General features: G+C 43.8%; 1 pseudogene; it reads left to right on the top strand.

Annotated features, from left to right (window-relative positions):
• Positions 1–3,171: 3,171 nt before the first annotated feature.
• The window catches only part of LOC136144721 (SOSS complex subunit B1-like), a 68,415-nt pseudogene continuing 49,304 nt past the window's right edge, over positions 3,172–22,282 (top strand).

Genomic DNA, 22,282 nt, shown 5'->3' with positions numbered 1-22,282 from the left:
AGAAACCTGGGAAAACAAGTCCTCGGGTTAAGGCCCCTTGCCCACCAAGCTGAGCAGGGCTCCTTTCACTGTGATTACTTCTTCTTTTTTTCAATCATCACCTTATTTTTTTTTAATGCTTTTTAGTATATTCACAGAATTGTGCAACTATCACCATAATCTAATTTTAGAACATTTTTACCATCTCAGAAAGGAGTTCCATACCCCTATTAGCAATCACTCTCATTTCCCTCACCTGTCTTCAGCTCTAAGCAATCATCAATCTACTTGCTGTCTATAAATTTGACTAGTCATTTCATAGAAATTAGAGACTTCCCTGGTGGCTCAGACCATAAAGCGTCTGACTACAATGCGGGAAGACCGGGGTTCAATCCCTAGGTTGGGAAGATCTCCTGGAGAAGGAAATGGCAACCCATTCCAGTTTCCTGCCTGGAAAATCCCATGGATGGAGGAGTCTGGTAGGCTGTAGTCCATGGGGTGGCAAAGAGTCGGATATGACTGAGCAACTTCACTTTCACTTTCTTTTCATAGAAATGACAATTCACGGTCGGATGACTGTGTCACTAATGTGATTTCAAGTCGTAGTATGGATCAGTAAGTAATTCCTTTTAATTGCTAAATTATATTTCATTGCATGGAAATAGTGTATTTTACCTGTCCATTTGCCAGTTCCTGGACATTTGAGCTGTTTACACTCTTGGGTTATGATAATGCCTCTATGCAATTAACAGTTTTTGTGTGGACATATATTTTCATTTCTCCTGGGTAGATACCTAGGAATGGAATTACTGGGTCATACGGTAATTCTAGGGGTTGCCCAGGTGGCACAAGCGGTAAATGACACAGGTTCGATCCCTGGGTCGGGAAGATCCCCTGGAGGGCATAGCTATCCACTCCAGTATTCATGCCTGGAGAATCCCGTGGACAGAGGAGTCTGGTGGGCTACAGTCATAGGGTTGCAAAGAGTCGGACACGACTGAAGTGACTTAATACACACGCATGCAGCGTAATTGTATGCTTAGCATCTTGAGGGACAACCAAGCAGTTTATGTCCCTTTCCCTTTAAGTGAAACTTCATGACCCACCCCACCTAAGAGTAAAGAAAGATTTAAGGAGGAAAATATTGTTATTCTGATGACTGGTAAATAGAATGCTACTAGACTTATGCTCAGAAGGTTTCTAATATGCAAATGAGCCATCCTTGATTCTTCAAGATCAAAAGCCCAGGTCTTAACTGAGAGAATTATTTCTTTATACTATTCACCGTTTGAGACTCTCTGATCTTTTTTTCTTGACAGCTCTAAACGTGACCACCAGCAGAAATGTTTTCACATTCCTTTGAAGTACAGTTTTCTGACTCATGTCTTAGAGTTACTCCCACTCAGAATTTTATGATTTCTAAGCCTTCTCAGAAGCAAGCAGAGCAGTCTTAGATGATTTGTGAGGTTTAGTTATTTAAAGCCATAATATTCAATTACTCAAACTATCATGTGCCTCTTGAGCGTTTACTCCCTATGTGGCAAAATGGGAACAAGCGGAGAGAAACGACAGAGTTCCTCTCCTGGAGGGGTTTATAATCTAGTTGGGGAGGAAAATAAAATTACAACTCAAAATATCACGCACATGTCCCAGTGTCTTTAGCAACTCAAGTCTATAGAGCAGTGACAGCCAGACATTTCCAAGTCATGGCAAATACAGACTAGGATAATATTTTCACGGACACGGGGGTACACAAAGGAAGCTGCCGAGTAGAAAGAAGCTCCCTGGTCTGGGAAGTCCAGGCCTCAGTCCCATCCAGCCTCCCTGAAGTGGGTCATTACCTCCACTCACTTCTAACTCATCGACTCACACCAGTGTGACCCGTACTTGTGGGAAACTCTGGCCCACAGAGTCAATTTTAAACTTTTTTTGTTTTGTCTTCAAAGGACTCAGCAAACTGGCCTTAACCTCTCCAACTATTTCTCCTACGAGCCCTCAATATCTAACAGTGTGGTCAGCTTACTATCTTCAGAGCACTAGGGACACTCCCTAGAATGTGTTCCTTCTCCAAAATGAGCCCTGGATAGATACTGATTGACAGGTTGCCTGGTTCTTAGCCCCACATAATTCACGCCAGCCACTCAAACCTTCCTCACCCCTTGGAGTCCCAACAAGTTCCCCTGTCCTTCGAGAGATCTTCGTTGAGCCTCCTGCCCACAGAGGTTGCTTCTTTCTGTGCTCGCCCATGCCTCTTAGTGTTTTATCTACGCATCTGATTTGTAGTCTTGTGACAATACATTGTTGTTCTTGTTCAGTCACTCAGTTGATTCTGACTCTGCGACCCCAAGAACTGCAGTAGGCCAGACTTCCCTGTCCTTCACTGTCTCCCGGAGTTTGCTCAAACTTTTGTCCATTGAGTTGGTGATGGCATCCAACCATCTCATCCTCTGTGGTCCCCTTCTCCTCCTCTGTGGTCCCCTTCTCCTCCCACCTTCAATCTTTCCCAGCATCAGGGTCTTTTCCAGTGAGTCGGTCTTTGATTTGCATCAGGTGGCCAAAGTATTGCAGCTTCAGCACCAGTCCTTCCAATGCATCTTCAGGGTTGATTTCCTCTAGGATTGACTGGTTTGATCTCCCTGCAGTCCAGGGGACTCTCAAGAATCTTTTCCAGCACCACAGTTCGAAAGCATCAGCTCTTCAGGAGCTCAGCCTATGCCATGCTACCAGATACTTCTGTGCCTCTCAGAATCCTTCAGCAAAAACAGAAACACGATCTTCAAGGAAGAGTATACATTGAGACTACTCTGGACTGAACCAGGACATAGCCTGACACTTTAAATCCACTAGAGGGGCAGACTTCAAATTAACAGGCTCCTCCACCCCCGGGCTCTGCAAAGCCCAAGACAGGAAGGGGCGGCGGGAGGGAGCAGTGTACAGTCCACTAGTCCTAAGAGGCAGCCCTGAGATCACAGGCCTTCTTTATTTTCCCCGGAGCTTGGTTACTGCGCGGGATACTAAAATCCCTGCGGATGTAAAGAGAAAATGGAAACCATATTTGCCAGAACTGCTTTCAGAAAGCGTCTTCGGGGTATTGGAAGGAATTCTTTTCATAAGCTGCTTGGGGGTGGGGTAGCGTGGGGTGGGGCAGGGGTGGGAGTGAGCCCCTCCTGGGACAAGCTCAAGAAACGGCAGATGATCAGCAAGCTGCCTTGGGAAAATGTCCCCAGATTGCAGGGCTTTGTTTTCCTGGGAGGAGGAAGTTTGCTCTCCAAGGAGGGCGTGGTCACTGCCTCTAGTAAGTCTCCTTCTCCGACCTCCCTAACACCCAGCATCAAATCTGTAAGTGTCCTGGTGTTTAAAGATTAACCTGACCTGTATCCAAGTCTCCATTCAGCAAACAAGATCGTGGTTCTCAGTATCTGGCCTCCAGCTTCCAGTCCTCGCCCCCTCCCAGGCTTAATACCCCGTAGGCGTTTCTAGGTTTCAGGCTCAGCGTGAAATGTAGGGAGACGCGGTGGCCCCGCAGCGCCCCCGCGCGGCACTCGGCGGAAGTGCTGGCCGCGGAAGCCGCTGGAGCCCTGGGTTCTCCACCGGCACGTTCCACCTGCTCCATCGCGCTCTGCAGCCAGGTAACACGGAGATTCTCCAGCATCACTCTTTGTAGAGACCTACAGTAGTGAGCTCTGTTATCAGATGCTTTCTGGGTCACTTCCCGTTTTCTTCCATCAAGATTTCTAGGTGGGAGTGAGCCTTAAAGACGCGTCCATGTTCAGTCAAAGGAAGCTTCAGCTAAGGACAGAGAAAAATAAAGCAAAACACAAACGGGTGTGGGGGGGCGTAACAAACCTGGCATTAAAAATCAATATTAAACAGCAACTCTTCACAGGGTGCCAGAATTCCTTCCAAGGCTCAGGTTTGTCAGTAAGGCCAGGGGGTGTAATTGGGCGACAGGAACTGGACAGATTTGGACAGACAGGAGATCTAAGAGGGAGACTGCCATGTCCATTAAATGCCAATTCTTTGTATATAGAATTGTTTTATATCTGTACATCCTTTCCAATAAATCTTAAAACACCTGACTGGGCTTTAGATTTTAATATGGATGTACAAAAAAACACTATTATTTCATGATTATCTTTTCCTTAAGAGATTGTCCCTTCTTCAGTTGGAGATTTCTTTTTTCATTTTCTGTTGTGTGTATGTATGTGTGCTTGCTAAAATTTTCTATGTCCTTGTTTAAAAAAACACTCTTCTAGAACCCAGAGGTTTTCAAATTATATTTCTTTCAGTTCCTCCTTCACTTAAATTGCTATCTACATCTTTAGATTTGGTACCTCTCATCTTTATTTGCAAATCAGTACCCCAAACTCTTTGTTGGACTTGCATATCTCTGAATTTCCACCAAAATGTTGGTTATTATTAGATACTCTCATTGAAGAGAAAGTGATGTATGTGTGTGATCTAAATTATTTTCACTGTGTTTTTGACTCTCAAAGCCTGGAAACCAAGATGCCAGCATTTCATTCCATTTAAAAACCATTTGATTCTCTCCCTGGCTCTCTTAGGTCATACAGGTCTGACTTCACTTCTGTTAGTGTCACCTCATAATTTATGATGGTCAGAAAAAGGACCTGTAGAAGTGTCCTCATTCCTAACGAGCTGGGACCACTGTTTGCCTGAGCTGAAATTAACATTGCTTCGGTAGGAAATCAGAGTAAAATGCAAAAAGGAAGACAAGACTTTAAAAATATGCCTTCGCTGTTGAAATTCAGACAGTAATGTATCGACAGATGGAGAGCCACGGGCATCAGCGAGGGGAGAATTATTCACACCCACTGCTGTGCAAGGGGCTGGCGTGTAAACTGCAGCCTTTCACACTGGGGATTTAAGCAATGAACAATCTTTACAGACTAGGGTATTTTGTTTTCTCTAATTAACAGCTAATTAAAGGTCTATACCATTGCACATGTAATTTTTCAATTTTCTCATAATTTCCCCAAATCTAGCACATAGATTTATGGAATGACTCTAAACCTCAACTCAAATTAATATGGATATATTCCTATGCTTTACATATCCCACTATTTAGGATGGAAAGATGATTTTGAAAAGGAGCTTGTAAGCAAAGTGTTTAACTGAACAGTTAGCAAATACATGAATATATGGAGGCTGTAGAAGGGGAACCAATTATAACAAATCTCATGTGCCACAATCACAGTCCTACTAATGACAGGGCATAGTATTTTTATTTATTTTTCTATTTTTTTATTTTTATTTATTTATTTTTTGGGGGGGGGGCATAGTAGTTTTAAATCAAAAGGATAAAAAGAAAACTGGAGAATTTCATGGTAGTTCAGTGATTAGGACTTAGTGCTTTGACTGTCAGGACCCAGGCTGGATCGATACTCTGAGAACTAAGATCCTAAAAGCCACCAACATGGTCAAATTTTATTTTTTTTTAAGTAAAGCTAATAATAATAAATAATCTATACTTCAATAAAAAGTTGTTTTGTAAAAAAATTAAAAAGAGATTCCTCCTTGTCCCCAAAGATAGATAGACAGATAAATAAGAGGGCAGAGGAACTTTTGGAGGTGATGGAAAGACTGTATTTGTCCCCAAGCTTATCAAGTTGCATACATTAATTACACATAAATTTTTGTATGTCAAGACATTAAAGTAAATTTTTTTGCTTGTTTTGCTTTATATTTTTAACACCAAAACCATTTCGTGTTGGGGTATAGCTGATTAACTATGTTGTAGTAGTTTCAGGTGAATGGCAAAGCAACTCAGCATACATATACATGTATCCCTTTTCCCCCAGACTCCCTTCCCATCCAGGCTGCCACATAACGTTGAGCAGAGTTCCATGTACTACACAATAGGTTTTTGTTGGTCATCCATTTTAAGTACAGCGGTGTGTACATGACCTTCCCAAAGTTCTTAACTATCCCTTCCCCCCTGCAACCATGAGCTTGTTTTCTAAGTCTGTGAGTCTCTGTTTTGTAAGTAGGTTCATTTGTATAATTTCTTTTTAGATTTGTGAACACTGATTTCTGTTTTGTGCTTATAATATATCAATTTTCCTCAGGATTAAAGAGCTTCTTCAGGCTTCCCTGACGTTGAAAAAACTTTAAAAATCCCCCCTCCCAAAAGTAAAGAAGGGTGAGTGTGTGTGTCTATCTAAAATTCAAGGCATTTGATCAAACTTTTGGCTAGTAATCAAAGCATGGACTTCCCAACTGGCTTAGTGGTAAAGAGTATATCTGGGTTGGAAAGATCCCCTGGAAAAAGGAATGACAACCCACTCCAGTATTCTTGCCTGAAAAATCTCATGGACAAGAGGAGCCTGGGATCATAAAGGGTGGGATGCGACTTAGCACTCATGCACAAAGGCATGGGGCATTTTGTTGGCCTGTGGGTATATTAAAGCAGGTTTATCTATGCTCCGGGTCCCCTCGCCTCTCTTCTTTCTGTCCCTCAGTGTTCCTCCCACCCCGGCCTTACTGAATTACAATGCTTACAATGCTCCAGACTTGCCAAGCCTCCAAACCCTTCCTTAAACTACTCCCTCTGTTCAAAATGCAAAACAGCGTTTTCAATCTGGGCGTGCCTCCAGGACTTCCTGAAACTGTTCTTTCCCCGGTCTTGTTCACCTGGCCTGCTTACTCCTACTTACCCCAGGTTTCTGAACCACTGCTGGTTAATGCCGCTGGTTCTCCAAAAACCCTGGGCTGAATGAATGAAACATCTTAGAAGAAACATCGTCCATGACATTAGCAATAAATGTCTGCAGCTCAGAGTACTGAGATAGCAAGGTACTAAGTTCCTAAGAGGGGTTTCTCTGATGGCTTAGCAGTGAAAAATCTGCCTTCAAGGCAGAAGATGCAGGACATCCCTGTGTGGTTTGATCCCTGGGTGGGGAAGATCTCCTGGAGGAGGAAATGGCAACCCACTCCAGTATTCTAACCTGAAAAATCCAGTGGACAGAGTAGCCTGGTGGGTTACAGTCCATAGGGTTGCAAAGAGTCAGACACGAATGAGAGGCTGAGCATGAGCTTGCAAGTTCCTAACAGATCAACATTAAAAGACCCATGATGATAACATGAGAGAGAAAATAAAAGCTACAGTCATTTGGAAACAGATAAGTGTGAAGATAGCTGAAGGACCTTATGAGAGAGGGGAAAGTGCCATTTCCCAGAGGTTGTGCTCTTGAACATCCTGGACTGCTTACGGTATCTAATGCAAAACCCAGTGATAAAGAAATTACTTAAAAACAGGAGGAGACTCTCAATCCTGGGGTTGAGGATTCATATAGTGAGACGGGGGCGGGGGGGTGAACTGTACAAAAGCACAACTCACCAAACTTTACACAGAAAAGATCTTATCAGGGGAGCCCCTTGTGAGATCAGGCTGTAATCAGTTTTACCTCAGTAACATTTTACGGACCACTTTCCTCAAGGATAACTGCAGGATGCAAGCATATAACCCTGAAGGAGGTAGGCAAGACTGGTAGAGTGAAGTGTTGGCATTATCAGCCCATGTCATTTTTCAAAATCACTTTAGAGTCTGCTCTGGTTATTTTATTTTTCCTAATGGGCTATTTTTTTTCAAAAGGCTTGTAGCCATTTTCAAATTCAATAACAGTGCATTAAACAGCATCAGGCTTTGGGGAAGGAAAGCAGCCGGTAGGGATAACAAGAGGGAGGCTGGGAGGACAGAGGCTGTGGCCGCGTCTGCAGTGGTCATTGTCGTCCGCGTGTTAATAATGCAGTTCCTCCTTGGCATCTGTGAGCCCGAGAAGAGCTAGGTGTTAAAGTCAGCTGGCAGCTGGGCTTGTCAAGAGGAGCAGCTCCTTTCTGATGAAGCCCAGTTGTAGGATGCACAGTCATCTTTGCTGGTTGGAAACTACCGTAAATTCTTTACGACGTAATATGTGGTGGCTTCAGCTGCTGCGCTCACTGGCAGCCCACGAACCCGCGCCTGGCCCTTGGAGAAGAGCAGTGGGTGTGAGGAAACACATGTCCTTTCCGGCTTCCGAGGGGAGTGAGGAAGCAACAAGTTGGCCGAGAGGGGCTCTGACAATGTGAGGAGCCTGCCATGGACATTCCGAGGGGATGGCAACATCCTTCCGACCTCAGGCACAAAGAGCAGCTTCTTCCTCTAGGAGGTGGTCCAGCGCTCCCTGTCCTTCAGATGACTCGGCCAGACGCAGACCGCAGAACTCTCTCCCTGGCTTCTCTTCCCATTTTCTTGGAAATGATGGTTTACTGTGAAAGTACAAGGAAGTCCACACATCCTCTAAAGTGATGAGATTCCTATAATAAAAAAAGCTTTAAAAATGTCTTGGATGTATTACTGTAAGAGCAGTATAAGCCTCATGGATAAATACACTTCCTCCCACAGCAAGAACTGAAGGATCTTTGCTTGCTTTTTCTCTCTTAAGGGTACTGGGAGAGATCAAGGACCATCAGATTCTGAGAACCCACATGCATACCACGTGTGTGCCCCGCTTGAGACACTTGGGTATTGTAAACAACTCTTACAGTGAAATCGAGATGTTGACTGACAGAACATGCCAGTTAGGACTCCTGCGCTGATTGTCCATCTTCCTCTTTTCCTGGGCAGCCTCAGGAGTGAAGAGAGATAGGCTTTGGGTTCAGGAAGGCAGAAAATTAAATCCTAGCCAGCTTGATTGCTCCCTCCCTTCCCTTCCTGACAAGTGAATTCAGTGGGCCTCAGGTTAAATACTTTACCTCTCAGAGCTTGTAGAGTGGGAGTGAGTATATATAGACATATTAAAAATTTACATAAAAATACAAAAATATTCATAAATATAAAATATATATTGTATATACTATATATTGTATTTGGAGTGATAATATTATCTCACAGGATGATTGGTAGTTATTTTTAATTTATTTTTAATTGGAGGTTAATTGCTTTCCAAGTTGTGGTGGTTTCTGCTGTACAGTAGAGAGAATCAGTCATAATTACATATATATATATTTCCCCTCCCTCTTGAGCCTCGCTCCTACCCCCGCATCTCACCCTCAGGTCATCACAGAGCACCAGGCTGAGCTCCTGGTGCTTAGACAGCAGCTTCCCGCCAGCACGCAGGGTGGTGTATATATATATGTCAATGCTACTCTCTCGGTTTGATTGGTAGTTTTATTTTATTTTATTTTATTTTATTTTTTTTTTTGATTGGTAGTTTTAAATGATGTGATCACTCTTCCCCCCTGCCACCCCACGTCCAAGTTTCTGGTTTTATTTCCTTGACCGTGATTCTCACTGCCTGAAATTACCGGAGTACTTGTTTATTTTCTGTCCATCGCTTCTCCTCCGCCTCCCAAGGGGAACCACTGCCTTTGTTCAGGGCTGTTTTGCCATTGTCTGGGGGCAGAGCTCGGCGCATAGTAACTGCTCAGCAAATATTTACTGAACGAATGAACGTGAAATGAATACACTGGGAAAGCGCAAAGTAGACTCAATAACTGCTAGTTTTTTCTTCTTTAAGAACACGGGTTTACCTTCGCGTTCATTGTCTCCCTGTATAACATGGAGATGCACTAGACCACAGGCCATGGAATTCAGCAGAGTCCTGCCTGTTCAGGCCAGGCGGATCTTTTCTGGATTCTTTAACTTCTTCCGTAGAAGACTCTCTGAGCTATTACCATCTGCATGGCCTGGAGAAGAATTTAGCTTTAGATTCAAGAGTATTTGTTGGTAAACTGACTTTCTCATTGTAGGTCCATTTCTCAAGCTGCTTTTGTCCCCTCTCCGATTGTCTTAGCGGTCTTGGAGGAAATTCCCCGGTTGTGGTGATGGTCATTCAGTAGGTGGCGCTCTCTCCCAGAACACTGCCCTTCACAGTCCAGACCACGTTACTGATAGCTGCAGAGTCACAACTACAAAATAGTCACGCTGATTATTCTGCAACTTTTGTTTCTTTTCTGCACACCACATCTCACTCTCCCTGTTCTTGTCTTCTCAGTTCCTTTCGTACTTAACTAAAGTTCTCTGACCTTGAACTTAAGGAAGCCATGTTGGCCTTTACCTAAGAGAAGTAGGGGACTAAGAGACATTCATGCTAAGTTCTGGGCTTGAAGTTCAGTTTTCGTTAATCTTTAATTCATTCATTCACTCATTCATTTAGTCACCAGAATTTTACTGTGAACCAAAGTTGGATGGATTAATGAAAGAAGAAAGGCTCTGAGGGCAATGACTGGGATTTGTAGCATGCATCCATTACTTAATGACTTTGGGATAATTTCTAAACCTCTCAGAGCCTCAGTTTTCTGATCTGTAAAATGGGGATTACAATAGTAATTACCTCACAGAGTTGTTCCAAGGAGTAAATGAATTATTATTATTTATGAGTTCTAAAAACAGTGCCTGGAACACAGTAATATTAAATAAGGGTTTGTTAAACATATACTAACTACTGCTTTGCTTAACTTTCCAATGAACATGACAGTACCTCTTTATATTAGATATATTACATATTTTCCCCCATTAAAAAATCTCTGAAATCAGGATGGGATGTCATAATTTGGCAAGCAAGAATGGTGATATACAAAATGGTCCATTCATTTTTAAATTGAGAGCATATTGGGTTTGATGAAATATGGCAATTATAAATAACATCTCTTCTGTTTTGCTGGCCTCTTTCTCTTAGGTTGCACATGTGCTCAAACTTTCCCAATTAAAAAAGAAAGAAAAATAGAGAAAGAGAAAAGAGTTCTTGGCTGCCTCTTTTCTCAAAGCGGCACTGGCTCTGGTGTAGAGCAGGGCCTGGAACGGAATAAACGGAGAAGGACTCCCCCAGAGGGTCTGAGTAGAGCTTGGAGGCCTCAGAAGAGTGGTCTCCACCTGTCTTCATTCCCTTGCCACCCAGAAACGACACACATTGGTGAGAGGGCTTCACCGATGAGGACACATAGAGAAAGAAGGGGCTTTCTGAAACGAAGCTTGGGCTTCATCCTGTGATTGTGTTCTGGAAAAGCCCGAGCTTGGGTTGAGAACTGGGTGGCTTTTTAGGAAGTGTCTTCCCACGTCCTAGGCTAAGAGTCACCATCAGAGGGACTGGATCAGGTACCACAGAGCAGGTCAAAGTTCCTTCCTGGATAAGGTCTCTGAGTGAACAGAATTGTTGAGTTCCGTGTGGTCGTCAGCTCACAGGTAATGCTGAATGGATGCTATGTTCAGTGTATTTTGTGCTTTTTTAAATGCCTTCAACTTAGATTCTTTCCTGTGTGTAATATGCCAAGCCACCCCTTGTCCCCTAAAGTTTCACTGAAACTCCCCTTCACTTGGTGACTGTATTCACAGAGGCTCATGGGACACTTCGAGACACTTGGATTCTCTCCTTTGGCTTCCAGTACTCTTGCAAGAGTCGGACATGACTTAGCGACTAAACCACCACCACCACCACTCCCTAAGGCACCCCGATGGTGCCTGTGACACTTATGACACCCCTCTATCCACTCGTTTGAGCACCTCCTCCTAGTCTACTAGGAGTCGGACACGACTGAGCGACTTTCACTGGCTCACTCCTAGTCTACTGCCCTGAGATATTCTCCCAGTGTTCTGCCCACCCGGAATCTACAAAGAGCAATTCACCGTCCTTTAGTTATTCTTCCAGTGAGTGTATTGTTATAAAAAATAAAACAGCCAGTTATTTTACCAGCATCATGGGTTGATTTGAGAATAGCAGAGGAATTGCAATTCGGACAATGAAGTTATGGCGAAAACATAGGTGAGCCCAACGGCAAACAAGCAAACAAGCTGCTCAAGAAAAGGGACGAAGTTGGGAAGAGTTGCTTTGAATGCAAGTCCATTGGAGGAAGGCAAGAGTGTGTGATGGCAGGAGTTTTCCACAGGCTGGGCTTGTTGCTGGGCATGGAGGACGCTTCCTGTTGGGGTCTGTAACTGACTCGTTTCTGTTTGTAAATGACCTGAAGTGACAGTGCCTAAAGGCTCTCCATTCTAGCCTTCTGATTCCATTTTAAATGAGATTTCCTGTATTCTGTCTCACATGTGGTTACAAAGTCCCTCTAAATAATGCTGGGCAGACAAAGAGAATACCGGTACTTCCCCAGGGGTTGTCAATCTCCTCAGAGACCTTCACACACATTGTCTGATCCAAGCTGTGCGTGTGTGCATGCTAAACCTCCTCCATGGTGTCTGACTGTTTGTGACCCCATGGGCTGCATGTAGCCTGCCAGGCTCTTCTGTTCTTGGGATTCTCCAGGCAAGAATACTGGAGTGGGTTGCCATGCCCTCCTCCAGGGGATCTTCCCGACCCAGGGACTGAACTCTTCTATTTGTTGCATTGGCAGGTGGGTTTCTTACTACTGGTGCCACCTGGGATCAGCTTAGCCCCTGATCTAAGCTGCTCAATGGTAAAGGATCCACCTGCCAATGCGGGAGATATACGAGATCCCAATTTGACCTCTGGGTCAGGAAGATCCCCTGAGGAGGGCATGGCAACCCACTACAGTATTCTTTCCTGAAAAATCCCAGGGACAGAGGAGCCAGACTGGCTACAGTCCATGGGGTCGCAAAGAGTGAGACACAACTAAGCACACACACAAGCCTTTAAACAGCCATTGACACGGGCATCTCCTTTTCGTATTTCACAGATGTGGAACTGAGGCGAGGAGGGCTTAAGTGACTTCTTCCAGGGCCAGTCTACTTTCTGATTGACAAGGGGTAAACTAGATGGTGTTGCCTGCTCTCAGGGAGCCTGCTTTCAGGAGAGCGCCCCGGCACCACCTTATTCTTTGATGTTTCAGTCCAACAGGATGTATTGCTGTGGGTCTGATCTAACCCACACTGCAGCAGTCTTCATTAAACTTTAAAACCCTCCCTTGCACGTACCAGAGAAGCCCTTAGCCCTCCGCAGCAGACTCGAGGGCTTGCTCCATCTCCCTGTCGTCGTTGCCTGAGGTGTGTCTGGGTGCAGGTTGGGAGAGTCAAACAGTCAATAAATACTTACTGAGCAGCAAGTGCCTCCCTAGGCTCTGGGGATTCACTTTGAATTCACCTTGCCGTCAACTTGAAAGGATGTTAATACCAAAAATTCTTTGAGTGAGAAATTATGATAGAGGCTCTATATAATGTGCTCATGTTTCTATGAGCAGTAGTATTTATATTTGTTTTTCTATTTTTAATTGTTATATTTTTATCGCTAGGATTCTGTCCAAGCCTGAGGTCTGAGTGGAAGTGCCTTTGGAGCTGGGAAAGGACACAAGGTCACAGCTGAAGCCTTGGTCCGCTGCTCCGGGTGGAGGAGCCTCGGAACCTCAAATTAACCCCTGGCCACCCCTCGGTGCTCTACTGTGGACACCCCCAGTGTCTGCTGAGTCATAACCCACCCTCCACGTGGAACGGGGTGGAAAAGTAAAGTAACTGTTTGTTGAACTGGCAAAAACTGCAAGTTTTAATTGCCCCAGAAGAGGTTTATTTCTTACACAGCTGGTTCTAAGCAGAATAAAGGGTGGGGAGGGGATCATGATCAAAGAATTGATTTTCTTTAGTAGATTTTCCTTACTTGGTTTTCAAATCTTTTTTTAAATTTTATTAAAGTATAGTTGAATTACAATGTTATGTTAGTTTCAGGTATACAGCAAAATGATTCAGTTATACATATATATTTATCTCTTTACTTTTTCAGATTCTTTTCCATTATAGGTTATTATAAGATATTGAATATAGTTCCCTGTGCTTTACAGTAGGTCTTTGTTGTTTATCTATTTTATATATAGTAGTGTGTATCTATTAATCCCAAACTCCTAACTTATCCCTCCCTAGCCCTCTCCCCTTTGACTGAGTAATATTCTGCTGTTTATGCATGTGCCACATCTTCTTTATCCATTTTTCTGTCAGTGGAAAGACCCTTGTGTTGCTTCCATGTCTTAGCTACTGTAAACAGTGCTGCTGTGAACATCTTTTTGAATTAGAGTTTTTCTCTTTTCTGGATATATGCCTAGGAGTGGGATGGCTCTATCATATGGTAACTCTATTTTTAGTTTTTAAGGAACTTCCGTCGTGGCTGCACCGATTTATATTCCCAGCACTGGGTAGGAGTGTTCCCTTTTCTTCATATCCTCTAGTTTTCAAATCTTAGGAAGAAGGAAGCTGCAGAGATGGAGATGCTAGGTGTCACTATATGGTACATTTGAGGTGGTCCTTTCTCCTTTGGCATGTTGGAATTGAGTGGTATGGTTTACCCTGCTGGCCCACTGGCCAGAAATGGAGTGGGTTCTGAACTCTCTCTGCAACTTCTTCCTTAGTGTATGCATCCCACTGTTTACACCCAGTGATAACCAGACATGTGGCCTTGGGTTTGCCTTCTGACTCTACATGGCCTTATTCCTCATCTTTGAGATGTGGTGACTGCCCAGCCCAAAGGGCTGTGCGGAAGGGATAATGAAGTCATATAGCTCTCGGTCAGTTGTGAGATTCCACACAAACTTTCGTTGCTTTTACTCCACCTATTCATTCTATCTTTCTTTCTTTATTTGGGCTGCCTCGGGTATTCGCTCCTGCATGAGGGATCTTTTCGATGCGGCATATGGACTCTAGTTGTGGCACATGGCCTCCAGCGTATGTGGGCTTAGTTGCTCTGTGGCCTGTGTGATCTTAGTTTCCTTCTCTTCATTGCAAGGTGGATTTTCTACTTCTGGGCCACCAGGGAAGTCCCTCTATGTATTTATTCTTTACAGTGTGGTCTGAAGGCATCTGCTTCAAAACACTCTCCAAGTGTATTAGAAGGTACTCAGTGCCCGACCCACAATAGGCCTGAAAATTTAAGACTGTGACTCCTACTGGGGCCAAAGCATGAGACAGACACCTTGGTGATGCTGGTATTCAACATCATTTCTAGTGGAGGAATGGCAAGGGACACCAGGAGAGAAAAGAAAATGACCTCCACAGAGGGAGGGATAGGGTGGGAGCAGCCCTCCCCTTTTCAAACCTTTTCCCCGCCCCACCCACCTCACCAAAGTACTCACTCATTCTCAGCCTCCCAGACTCTTCCCCTTCCCACTCTGACTCCTTGTTCTCCGATCACAAACCCTCAGTTCTCAAGATAACATACCATGAAAAGCACCTGAGATGAAAATGGTTGATACAGCTGTGAGTTGTAAAAGAAAAGCTAGAGCTGGAACCAACCTTAGAGGAGATGTTCATCTATACAGACATACATATATATATGTACACACACAAATGTATGGGCTTCCCTGGTGGCACAGATGGTAAAGAATCCGCCTGCAATGCAGTAGATCTGGGTTTGATCCCTGGGTTGGGAAGATCCCCTGGAGGAGGGCATGGCAACCCACTCCAGTATTCTCACCTGGAGAATCCCATGCACAGAGGAGCCTGGTGGGCTACAGTCCATGGGGTTGCACAGAGTCGTATACGACTGAAGTGACTTAGCATACACTCACGCATTCCCTATACATATGTCCCTCTCTGTGTTTTGCAAAGAGGCACCTGGGGTCATGCATTGCCTCTGCCAGTGTTTTACATGTTTAACAGAATTAAATAAGAGTAGAGTTTGGATTTTGGTGTTCTAGGCTATAAAGAGCGGGTAGGGGTGGGGTTTCCCCTTTGCCCCTTGCCTCCACGTGGAGCTGAGAGCTCATCCAGAGCTCATCTACCCAGGAGGGGGTGCTGGGGCTTTAGGGAAGTAGAATACTTCAGGGCTTGTATCTCAGCTCTTCCATCTCCCTTAGAACAAAGGGCATTGCTTTCACATTTAAACAATAAGATAATTCAGTCAAAAGAAAAACACTGAACAGATTTCTTAGACTTTGCTCACATAGGACTCATCTTTGGAGACTTTCTCCCCTGTTTTGGGCTGATGTGAGGGCCTGATAGACAACTCTCTTGGCTCCTCTGACTATCTCCACAGTCACTTGTGTGGTATCCCTTAGGGTCTGGGGCTCTTGTTAGACAGGCCGTGGCTTCTAGGTATCTGAGCTCATTGCACATACCTGGCATGTCCTGGGTGTTGTATGAATACGGTTGCAGATGAGTGAACGAAGGAGGTGGAGAAGCAACAATTAGCCACCCCCAGTTTCATATTGAGACGCTGCATGTGGAAAGCCCTTTAGAAACTGAAAAGAGTGACATAAATGTTTCCTCATCCTGATTTGGAAGAAAAACACCATCTCCAACTGCTGGAAGCAAAATAAAGTTTCCCTCCCATAGATCCAGCTAATTTACTTAGTAAATATTTCACAGGTGCCTACCTGGAACAGAGATTAAGCATCTATTAGAAAGTCACCTTCAAGACCTGCTCTTCCCTCTTTCTTGCTCACTCTTAGACCTTATTCCCTTCCTTTTCTCTTCTACAAGAGTTTGAACACAGCATCTCATTTATTACCCTGTTTTGCGACCCTTTGGACTGTAGCCTACCAGGCTCCTCTTTCCATAGGATTTCCTGGGCAAGAATACTGGAGTGAGTCGCAATTTCCTTCTCTGGGGGGTCTTCCTGACCCAAGGATCAAAACTGCATCTCCTGTATTTCCAGTGTTGCAGACAGATTCTTTACCCGTTGAGCCATTGGGGAAGTTTGGGTCCAGTCAATGGAAAACTACACTCTCCACCTTTTCAGAAAGTCTGGGGAAAATGCACTCTCTTCCTGTTCTGCTTGGAGATCTGGGTTCTGAAGTTTACTTGTGTGTTTAGGAGAGAAACACCGAGACAAGTAAGATGCAGGGGCGAGAGAGGCTTAGTCCCCAGGTCTAGCTGCTTAGTGGCCTCTGGCCTCAGGTCCTGTTGTCCTGCCACCTGTATGCTCTGTGGCTCCATGTGCTGACCTGATCCCCGCCCGACTTACTTAAGGGTGCCCAAAGTGGAAAGAGTGTAGCCAAATGCCGAAACATCCCTTCCCTTAGCATTACCTGATTCTTGTGAGGTCAGGGGACTGAGTAGTCACCCCTGAGGTATGATTTCGGTAGCACAGGAAGGCTCCTGCTCAAAAATAAATTCCACATGAGTGCCTGCACTGTTGGTGATTAATTCATCCCTTTATTCATTGAACAAATATTTACCTGATACTCTCCAGACAACCTCTCCTCCATCCAAACAAAAATGGGGTCTGTCCTCAAGTTGATCAAGAAATAGAACATTCTGAAACAAATACACTTTACCCAGTGCTTGATGAGGCTCCTAGGTTTTTCAGGAAGGGCCTTGTTTTGCAGCACAGGTTGTTGACTTTAACGTCCAGCCTTCCAAATCTAGCTGATGACCCAGGACCAGTTACTCAACCTGTTAGAACCTGTTTTCTTGTAGGTCTAACAGCAATGATGGTAGTAATAGCTCACCCCTTGTTGTGAGAATACTGTGAAACACGCCCCCAGAAAAGGAGCATGGGTTTCTAGTAAGAAGTGAATGCAGTGTTTTGAAAGTACCTCTGTCTAGAGGCACTGAAGAAGGTTTCATGGGGGAGGTGGCATCTGATCTGGGTCAGGAAGGACAAGTAAGAATTGGCCAGGCAGAAAAGATAGGCGGTGGATCTCAGGCAAAGGGAACAGTGTATACAAACTAGTGAAGCAAAACGTCGCATGATGTCTTAGAACTTGAGAGGTTCAGTCTTGAAGGACAGGGAATGTTGGAGAGCTGGGAGGTGGGGCGGTTCACCTACTTGCTGCCTTCTTTTCCTTACAGAGCCTCCTGGCTCACCCTTCACCTTCTTCTTCAAGTCTTTGCTCGAATGACACCCCGACCTTACCCGGTCAAAGTGCATCAGTCCCTGCTCTGCTGGTCCCCTTTCTTGCTTGGTTCTTCTCCAAGGTACTAATTGTCAAAGATAATATAACGTAAGTTGACTCGCTTTATTTGGAGACCTTCTCAAGACCCTTACCGCTCTCCCCTCCCCATCACAAACACAGACTGAATGCCCCCTGAGGAGAGGGATTTTGGTGTTCTCTTCACAGACAACCCCCCACCCCAGGTCCCCCACAGAGCCCGGCACAGACAAGACAAGACAAGGGAAGCCCTGTGGGCTGGTGGCCCCTGGGCTCTGACGGATAACAAGATGGCGGCTCTGCCCTCCGCCAGTAGTGGGTGTGGAAGTGCTGGGAGCTTCCGGGTCATTTTGTGCCTGCTTTTGAGAAACCACACTGAGGAATTCTGACTGTTTTCATCCGTCTGTCTTTGTCCTTCTCTAAAGACTTTCAACGTGGAAACGCTTCTGGGGTTGAATTCACATTTAGTTGGTGTTTTACTTTTGTGTGACTCTATGTGACCAGGGCTGGGAGAGGTGACTTTGGGAATCCAAGGAGACTACCAGGTGCCTGGGGGAGGAGAAGATGTTGAAAGGACAGGGTGGGGGTTCAGGAATGGAGGCGCCCAGAGACACGTAGCTCTTTCACAATTTGGCCTGGGGCTGTTCCTATGATTGGGTGTCTTAGCCAAGAATGTCCCCAGAATTCCAAGTCATTTTTAGATGCAGTTTCTTGTCCTGGGTTCAATAACCTTCCATAAAGTATGTTTAAGATCAGGAAAAGAAAGAGGTTTGTGTGTTTATCTTGTTTAGGGCGTAAGGTGAGAGGAATAAGGGTCAAAATTTTCCTTGGTGTTTGTTTTTATTTTTGTTTTATAAAATATCACAAAATATAGAAAAGAGTAACTATAACTAATAGCCTAACACTTGTGTGCCAGTTAAATGTGCATTTACCTTAGTTTTTTAAAATGCTAAATTCTTTATTTTTAAAATGCTTTATTTGCCTTTTTAAACTTTTAAAGCAATAAATACTCATACCACTAAAAAAAATAACACCAATAAAAAGATTAAAAAGACAGCCATAACAGGGTGGGAGGTGGGAGGGAGGTTCAAAAGGGAGGGGACATATGTATAACCATGGTGGATTCATGTTGATGTATGGCAAACACAACAGTATAAAGCAATTATCCTTCAATTAAAAATAAATAAATTAAAAAAAAAGACAGTCACAGATTGAAAAGAGGTGTTTAGATGCATACTTTTAACAGATAAAAGAATTATTCTTTAGAATATGTAAAGAGACCTACAAATCAGTGAGAAAAAGAGAAACCATTCTGCTTGTTTTATGGCAACTGCAAATCTGGACAAATCTCCCTGAGTTTTCCCCTTCCTTGGTCCTCTCCTCACTTCTTTTTTTTTTCATCAACAAACCTTCCTTTCTTTTTTGGGTTGGTGGGTGAAGGGAAAGGGAGAGATTGTGCTTCTTTTTTTCGTGGCTGAGCCAAATAGCATGTGGAATCTGAGTTTCCAGACCAGGGATGGAACCTGTGTCTCTGGCATTGGAAGTATGGAGTCTTAACTGCTAGACCATCAAGACATCCCCTCTCCTCACTTCTTAGCCCCTCTCTATCACTCACAATGGAAGTTCACATGTCCAGAGTAGAGGGGTCTTAAAGAGAAACACCTCAGTTCCTTTCTCCTTGCCTTGTACCTCATTCTCCCTGAAACAGGACTCAAACAAGATGAGACACGTTGCTATGTCTCCACTCTAGTTGTTCAGTTGCCTAGTCGTGTCCGACTCTTTTCGTCCCTCCTTCTTTTTTTTTTTTCTAACTTGGAGGAGGAAGGAACTAGTTTGTTCCTGTGTCTCCATGTGAAAGAGAAAAAGCCTTAATATTTAATCCCAGAATCTTCTTTAACATCTCAACAACTTCAAGAGGTAGGTGTCAGTATTTCCACTTTACTAGTGAAAAACCCAAGGAGGTTTTGGTTTTCCCCAAGAAGGATCAAACAGCTTTCAAATGTCACACTGGTGGCAAATACAGAAAGAACGTTCGAGCCCAGGACTGTACAATTCCAAAGCTCAAGCTTTTCCCCCTACACCACACTTCTAAGAACCTCATGATTGTCTCTTGACTTCAGGAATGAATGTGGGATCTTCTCTGATGTTTCAGAGGCTAAGACTCCGAGCTCCCAGTGAAGGGATCCCAGGTTTGATCCCTGGTCAGGGAACTAGATCCCACATGCCACAACTAAGTGTTTGTATGCTGCAAGCAAGTTAAGATCCCATTTGAAAGACTCCGTGCAGCCGAATAAATAAAAATAAAAAAATTTTTTTAAGTGAATGTGCTTGACAAAGTAACATCATTATTAACCAGAGTGACCTTGTGACAAAGTCATGTGCCATGTGGTAGGGGTGAGGACAAGTCTGAATATGTGAGGAAACACCAGTTTTTCTATGAGTATGTCACATGTAATAATGGAAGTGAGCTGGTAAAGGGCAAGAGCATTACTAGACACTGCAAAGTTACCAGTTCTAATTGGAGCTGAGAGAAATCAGTTTTTCCCCGGTGTTGGACACGTAAGTCTACATCTCCTACTATGTTGGCATGTGAGACAGGGTTTAGGAGCCTAATATGGCATTTCACAGACTGGAATTCAAATCCCTGCTCTGCTTCTTTTTCATTGTATGGCCTGAGGCAGTTCACTTATCCTAAGTCTGGGTTTCCTCTTATTCACAAGGTGAAACATGTACCTGGGTCACAGGAGACTGTCAAACCAGTAAATGAAGTGTATGTAAAGCGCTTAGCCTACCATCTGGCATGTAGTCAGGCCTCAATAAAAGAGTAGCCTTATTTGTTTTATTGTTAAGATCATCATTTGGCATTGCAGGCAGATTCTTTACCATCTGAACCACCAGGGAAGCCCAAGAACACTGGAGTGGGTAGCCTATCCCTTCTCCAGTGGGTCTTCCCAATCCAGGAATCAAACCAGGTCTCCTGCATTGCAGGTGGATTCTTTACCAACTGAGCTACCAGGGAAGCCTTATTTGGCAGATAGGGATTATGAAATGAAGAAATTCATTCAGTCCACAACTAGTTACTAAACGCTAGCTATGTCACAGGCAGTGAACAGCACAGACGGAGATGTCTGCTCTCAGGCATCAGCTATATTCTGGAGTGGGTAGACACAGTCAGCAAAACCAATATGCGAATCAAAAGATATAGTGAAATGTGATATGTGTTCTGGGGAAAATAGAAATAGATTTAGGTGACTACCTAAGTCATACATTTAATGTGGACACTCATTTAATCTGAACCGCCATCAGTGAATGCTAATATGGAATCCTCCAGGCAAGAATTCTGGAGTGGGTTGCCATTTCCTTCTCCAGGGGATCTTCCCAACTCAGGGATCGAACCCAGGTCTTGTGCATTGCAGGCAGATTCTTTACTGTCTGAGCCACCAAGGGTGCCCTAACATTGGTAGTCCATTGATTGGAAACTTAATGCTGGTCTTGGAGCTTAATTTCTGTTTTTTAATTTTTAAATTTTTTATGGTAATAGTACATTGTGCTGTCTCCGATCATCTCAGTGTCCCAGATAAAGCAATCCTCTCACCTACTGATAGTTAACAACTCCTTTGAGATTTTTAGATGCTGCTTCCAGATAAATGGATTATTTTTGATCACTCTTTTGCTTACAACAAGAATAGCATCCAGTGGCCAAGTTGCTAACTACATTATTAAAAAACAAAAACAAAAATTTGAACCTGCAGGTATAACTGATGGTTTGTTCTATTGGTGGTTGAGGAGAAAAGCATCTCACAACTTAAAAAATGTTCTGGGGAAAAAAGATAACCATAGAAATTCCACGTTTACAGAATTGAGAGAGACACGTGTACCCCAATGTTCATCACAGTACTGTTTATAATAGCTAGAACATGGAAGCAACCTAGATGTCCATCGACAGACGAATTGATAAGAAAGCTGTGGTACATATACACAATGGAATATTACTCAGCCATTAAAAAGAATACATTTGAATCATTTCTAATGAGGTGGATGAAACTGGAGCCTATTATACAGAGTGAAGTAAGCCAGAAAGAAAAACACCAATACAGTATACTAACACATGTATATGGAATTTAGAAAGATAGTAACAATAACCATGTATGCGAGACAGCAAAAGAGACACAGATGTATAGAACAGTCTTTTGGACTCTGTGGGAGAGGGTGAGGGCTGGATGATATGGGAGAATGGCACTGAAACATGTAAATTATCACATGTGAAACGAATGTCCAGTCCAGGTTCGATGCATGAGACAGGGTGCTCGGGGCTGGTGCACTGGGATGACCCAGAGGGATGGGATGAGGAGGGAGGTAGGAGGGGGTTCAGGATGGGGAACACATGTACACCCATGGTGGATTCATGTCAATGTATGGCAAACCAATACTATATTGTAAAGTGAAATAAATAAATAAATAAAACTGAAAAAAAAAAAAAAAAGAAATTCTAGGTTTAAAGGGACCTTTATTTATGATGAAATTCCCCTTATGTGGTTCAGAC

The sequence above is a fragment of the Muntiacus reevesi genome, chromosome 12, assembly GCF_963930625.1.
Source record: "Muntiacus reevesi chromosome 12, mMunRee1.1, whole genome shotgun sequence".
Taxonomy (NCBI): Eukaryota; Metazoa; Chordata; class Mammalia; order Artiodactyla; family Cervidae; genus Muntiacus; species Muntiacus reevesi.
This window is presented reverse-complemented; position numbering and strand designations above follow the sequence as displayed.